Raw genomic sequence first — 6,779 nt, 5'->3', positions numbered from 1 at the left:
GATTCATGGCAAAGAGAAGCTTTAAGATTTGCATAAAAATATTGGGCACATCCTTTGTCATAGAGATAAATCTGTTTTATTTAATTTTCTTACAAACAGCAGCTTCTGCTTGTTCTGTCGTGGTAGAATTCAACTATTCTTTAAATTGGTGGTTTCTTTTAGGAAGTTAGTCAGCATCTGATATTTAACAAAGTGACAGCAGTTGTAAAAAAATTTTATATTATCAAAATCCTCCCATATATTGTGAGTGCGAGATGAATTTTGGCAAAAGAAACGGCCAAAAGAGCTCATGTTTTTGTATACTTGTTGCTAAAACAGAACATTTAACTCCACAAAAGAGTTGCATCTGCTGATGCAATTTATTATACAAATTACTTCTTAGCTAATGTACGTATTTTAAATACAAGTAATAATTTCTTAAATATGTAAAAGCAAGTTCAGATGCAGTACAGTATTTCTATACTAGGGCATTAGGAGCCTTCTCAGAGTTTCCTTGGATAAACTCATTAAACGCATAGCATTTCAGCTCGCAGTCATTAACGGGGATGAAAATTTTCTTTGAGGGGATTAGAGCTTTTTAAAACTCTATTTAATTGTTTAAGTGTTGATTTTATTAGAGTTTAATCGTGTCTCTCGAAAAGACAGAGCTGTAATCCCAAGGGTAGGTTAAGTCCTGTCGGAAAGGGAGCGGTAAGAGCGCGCCGGGCCCAGCGCTGCCCCCCGGGGACGCACGGGCTCCCAGYGAGGACTGTTGCTACGAGCGGCTCGCTGGTGTCACCAGTGTCACTGCGACTGTGCAGGTAACAGCTTTGGTGAAGGAAGCTGCTAAGCTGACTGCAGCCACTAAGGGGTAATCCCTGCAGTGTTATCCCGTTTGTGGGCACGAGACATTTCTGATGGTTTCTGCACGCCTATCTGTGAAGGGAGGACACCCTACAAGGTGCTTTTCACCACAAGACAGCTCTCAGTATTGGATCCGTTGTTAGCAGTAGAAAAAGAAGGCATTTGACCATGTGCAGCAAGGATACCAAAGACAAATATAAACCCCGCTGCATAAAGATGCATCAGCTTAACTCCTCAAAGCACCAAGTGCTGTCATGGATAAACTCTGTTAGAATTCGTAGGGCAGAGAAGAGTAGAAATAACGCTTCTCTTGCAAGCATGCAGTTTGGCAACAGAAAGGGCCATGATATTTTCCCTTTCACAACTGAATCTTACTCTTTGGTGGCTCAACAGAACGGGGCTGGTGGCTCAGGCCACAAGAGGAGTGTCCGCCCTGGCCAGGAGGCTCCAGAACACCGCTGCCCTGCCTGCCGTTTATCTGCTGCCCTTCACGCTCTCCTGTCACCTTTCACCACCATCCCATTACTGGAATCCAAAGGAATGGGTTAAGTTCAGCCTCAGCAGCCTGAGAAGGAAATGGTGAAGTCTTAGGTTTACATATGCTGGAAATTACTGGCTAATGTGATGATGACTATCTCCACCTTCTTAATTGGATCCCATACTGTTAATTTTGTGTATGTAAACAGGGCCATGCGCCATCTGTGCTGCTTCTTATTGTGGTTTGACTTTTCCAAGTGCACTCGTACCATTTGCTTTTTATAGGTCATACCCACCAGGTTGTCTTTGTTATAATTATTGTATGCAATAAACAGATTTCAAACTTTAATCGGTTCAAAAAAGCAATTAACTAACCAGCCCCTCTTGGCTGTTGTTATTTTGAGCGCACACAAGCAGAAGAGGTGCCAAACTGTGCAGAGCAGAGGCCTGAGCTGCCTGTAGAGCAGGATGCTCTCGCAGGCTGCCCTGCACAAGGCGCTCTGCATAAGCAGAGCAGCGTGTGTGAGAATAAGGAGTTTCTCTGAAAACTGACTGGGAAGAGTAAATAAGGAGAAGAAGAGATAAGTAAAAGCAGCACAAATCCCATTTAGTTTCAATGCCAAACACCACAGTTTATCCTGGTCTCAAATATATTAACTCTTAAGCAGCAAATGACTGGTAATCAAAACATGCTTTTAGATGTCCCAAATATAAAACCTCTGCTGATGCGGAACAGTGCAAAACTGTGAGTAGCACCATTTCTGCTCACACCGTGCTACTTTTAAACCATTCTGCAGCACAGATGTTACACGGTGAACTTCAGTGACATCGCGGATGTATTTTTATCGTTCATTCCTTCTAAGGAAAGGAATAGACAATTCAATTTTACTGGGGCAGCTTTTTTGCCAATGTCTGTCAGTGAGACGATTCAAAACATGTTTTCAAAGACTTAGAGAGAAGTCCACCTGCATAAAACTGTTCCTGGCTGTATGAAGTCAGCACCTGCTGGGTTCTCACTCCTCTCTGCCATAAGTATTTTCTTTGCTATAATCTTTGTATGCCATTAAAAGGTTTTTCTCGAGTAGGMAGACTGTAGTTTCCAACAGTACCATAATATTGTAATATTTTTCAACCATTGATGCAAATATATTTCTGAGAGGGCGTCAGTCCTCTACCCTATTCACCTTAGATGTCATAGAGCTCCCATTCTCCTTGGCTCCCCTCCCTCGGGAAGTGCAGCACCTGGAACCACAGAACAGCCCCTCTGTGCTCTCCATCTGTAGAGCAGCACTTAAAAGGGCACGTCAGATTATTCATGCTTTCAAAAACACAGGCTGCATTGGCTAAGAAAATGTAATGTCTTTGAGGTCCTAAGGAGAGGAGAATACTGTGAGAGAGGTGATGTAAACTAGTTTTAAGTGCCTAAGAATGAAGCTGCATGGCAGTGTGTTTTTAGATGCAGATTTCCTTCACTAGAAGGAAATAATTCCATGCAATTCTTTGCATATTTGTAGGAAAAAATCATAATCAGGTTTGAGAAATTGCTCTTATTGATACAAATTGCAGCAAATGATATTTAGAAAGAAAATCCTGGTGCATGATCTATTTTAAACTATTTCCATAACGTGATGAATATTTGTCTTTTAATGAATTGCTCTGGAAGCGATCTGTAAATGTRGCAGCATCCTTCTTTAATCCTTTCTTTCATCTAAAGCAGCCAAACAATAAAGTAAGGAATGGGTGGAATAAATCCCAAGTTAAATCAGTACTGGACCAAATAAATGGGATTTGGTCCATGGTGATTAGGAGCGGTGTTTGTGMAGCACAAACAGATGTTCAGTAGCATGAGGCTGATTGCTCTCCAGCACCGTGCAGAGGAGGCTCCAAACAATATCCTTAATCCAGCCCTGGACAGACCTCCCTGCTCTCCAGCAACTGCTGTAGAAACCCAAAACTTCAAAAAAATTTTTTTGAGGAATAATCCTCAAATATCTAACATATATGTGAGATATAAATAAGGTTCCTTTTCATTTGCATATGTAAATRTAAGAAGCAAGACCAAAATGTGCTGTCATGAAATGTCCATGTTTAAAACCCATTTGACAGAAAATGTCATTCTGTATTAAGTGCTTATAGTCGCTAGGGCTACTCTAGAATTAGTTTGTGCCCTGTTCCTGGGAGCTAATTTAGTTCCAAACAGAGTTCAGTGAATAAATAACAATTATGTAGTATTAGACTGTGCATAAACTTTTAGGATGACCATGCAGTGATCAGAAACTTCATTTCATAATTGGATGAGCATTTCTGAGGCTTGATAATGCATGTGTCACTGTAGTTTACATTAGTTAGCTTCTTTAATGAGGGATTGACAACTCATATTCAAATAAAATGCTAAATGTCGATTCACTTTAATGGAAGTTAGATCATGCCCTTTGCAAGAAAATAGCCATTATGTAAATTGCAAAATTATCCATATGAGCCTGCTGTTATTTATAGAAGATATAAAAGGATGGTAGTGCCTTTGATCTGGATAAGACGAAAGGTTTTTTCACTGGAGAATTTAAAAAGATATGAAACAGTACTGCTTCCCCCACTTTGATGCAAAATAAAGTTAGGAAATAACTAGTTTCAGATTGTTTCTAAAATARTATTAGTGGAATTATTCATAACCATTCTAAACATGGAAGTGAGTCCTGAGAAGAAATTCATTTTCTTTACACTGGCCCATGACTTTTAATCTGTTTCTGAATTACAATCTGTTTTAGATCATAACCGCTAGAACTGTTTCTATATCAAAGATTATTTTTAACTGTAAGAATATTAAGTAGGTTGCCTAAAATAGGAACATACAATAGTTACTAACCTCAGCTGAGGATGGTGTGAAGTGTTAACTCAAGTAAAGTCTTTCTCCTCAGACAAACTGGACTGGGAGATGGCAGCTTTTTACTGCTATTTGTCATCCACAAGTCCCAGCTCTGCTGCGAGTTGCAGACCTCGCTGGCGCAGTGAGATCTTGCTCACTGGGGCAAGATGTAACGTTATGACAAGCCGGGACTAGGCAAGTGCCCTTCGATAACCAGGGGAATCAATATTCTCTGGGGGCACCAGGGACATGACAGCCCTTTCAGTAACCAGCACTGCCTGYGAGTTTGGCCTCGCTGTGCAGAGGTGGCGACTGCCCTCGGAAGGAGAAGCGGCGCTGCACGTTTGCGCCCGGAGCAAACGCGGCCCAGGCCCGGTAAGTTGCTACATGATGCTCATTACAGAAATAGCTGTGCTGTTTAGGATAAAGTGTCTATAAAGGGTCTTTCATCCAAATAATGGATGTACAAAGCACTATAATTCTTGCAGTCTTCACATCTACCATGATTACAGAGCAGAGAGAGCACTGGGGCCATKAACTGTCCCCAGCTTCCTCTCTGAGCACCATGAGGAAGCCGAGGGCCCATTGCTGTTATATGGAGCCTGTCAGTGCAGTGTGTGAGCTACCGCCTACTAAACAAGAACCTCGTCACGTCACTGACCTGTCAGGGTCAGTTTTGCTTTTCTAGGCAAACGAGACACCCTAAGGGAAATATGACAGAGAAGCAATAGCTGGGTTAATGGCATACAATACTGAGAGCAAAGCTACGCTCTTGCTAATGACAGCTGTTAGATTACTGCTAAAAAAACTCCTCTTACATCTCTGCTAAACTGACGTGTCTCTTTCCTATGTAGGTTTTTGTTTTGTTTGTTTTTGCATTTTAACTATAAACCAATAAGAGAAATCATTCGCGGAGTGCACATGCTGATAGCTGAAACTAAAAATGRGAGAAGAAAATGTACCCAGAAATAGGCTTTTGATTGAAAAACAAAACAAAACAGATCAGTCTGGTCCTGGAAAAAACAATGCTATTGTTTATTTTTCATGTGCTGGAAACACCCATCGAAAAAAAGGAAACTGCAGTATTAGGGAAAAGTACAATTTCCCCTGTGCTGATGACAGGCATAACAAATGATGTTCTACCTTTTTATCACTGCTGCTCTCACATTTCCTTGCTTTATATTGGCAGCTGGATCTTCAGACCCAACTGTTCCTTGAAATAATCCCAGTAAAGAAGGATTTTAAAAGTATAATACCCTAAGAAAAGCAAGTTTACAAATCTCTGTAGCACCAAATGATGAAGACCAAACTGCAGTGCTAAACAGAAGCCATGACAGCACTGCTATGCTTGGCTACTATGTTCAATAAGTGAAAAATACGCATTCACTCCAGCATTAACCTAGCATATGCAAATGTCCATGGCTGTAGGATGCTACCTGATGCTTTTCCATGCAAAACCCTGCACAGCTACCACAACCTAGGTCAAAAGGATACCCAACCACACAAAAACATCAAACTCTGTGAAATAAAATCTGAATCAATGAGGTAGGAATGCTGTAAACAAAACTTGGACAAGTCAATAACAGCAGGAATATGTAAAGTTTGTTTGCGAGGTAGCGGACGTGAAGAACAAAGGAAGAGAAGTTTTGCAATGAGGTGGCAAAGTGGGCCACCTGGCACATAATTATTCAGCATGTAAAGAGGAGAGATGCTACTGGCCAAACTCAGTAACTTGCAGCCAGGCTGGAGGAATGAGGAGAGAGATACATATAGAATTTAGTCAGCAAAGCCGCAGAAAGGACTCACATAACCTTCTTTATTAAACTGTTACCATTAGTTTAAAAATCTAAGGCTGTTGCAGAGGCAGCTGCCCAGCATGCAGCACCACAGCAAAGGCAGAGATGCTACTAGAAAGCAAATGCTGAAGGATTGTGATATGGTCAGTGACATGCAGGGAGACTCCTCCATACGCCCTAGCGTTCGTTCTTTTCTCTAATAATCATTGCACAGGACTGAAGATGCGATGCCTGCAATATTGGGCCAGTTGGCCCCAAGGGGTTCACTCCAGTTACTCATTCGCCTGTCCCCGAAGTGGATGGCAGAAAAGATGAAGCTCAAGGACAATTTCTAAGGACAGACAGTTATAGAAGAGCTGCCATATGATGAGAAATTGAAACGACTGGACATATTTGCCTGAAATATGCAAAGCAGTAATTGAGTGAAYACTACCAAGCAATTGGACATGCCTAGACCCCATTCAGTGTTGTCCATGTTGGAAGAACATTATGTGTTCTTTSAATTATAAGACAGATACAAAATACCGACTATCTCATCTTCAGTTACAAGGTAGGTATTTGTTAGTCCTGAGCTCAGGGTGCTGACATGAATCTAACCAGTTTCCATCTGTTTCTCACAGTCACCACCCGCACATTTCGTGCTTCTCATTGATCATCTCCAGGTCTTTTCCCTCTGGCAGCAGCCCCGCCCGCCCAGCTCCGCCAGGGGAGCCCCGCGGCCGGCGGGGAACGCCCCGATGCCTCCGCAGAGCCCGCGGGCTGCGCGGCTCGCGCTGCTGCTGCTCCGCGGCTCGCGCTGC

This window comes from Nothoprocta perdicaria, unplaced genomic scaffold, assembly GCF_003342845.1.
Source record: "Nothoprocta perdicaria isolate Ctin4 unplaced genomic scaffold, notPer1 scaffold_41, whole genome shotgun sequence".
Lineage (NCBI taxonomy): Eukaryota > Metazoa > Chordata > Aves > Tinamiformes > Tinamidae > Nothoprocta > Nothoprocta perdicaria.
Note: the sequence above shows the minus strand (reverse complement) of the source record.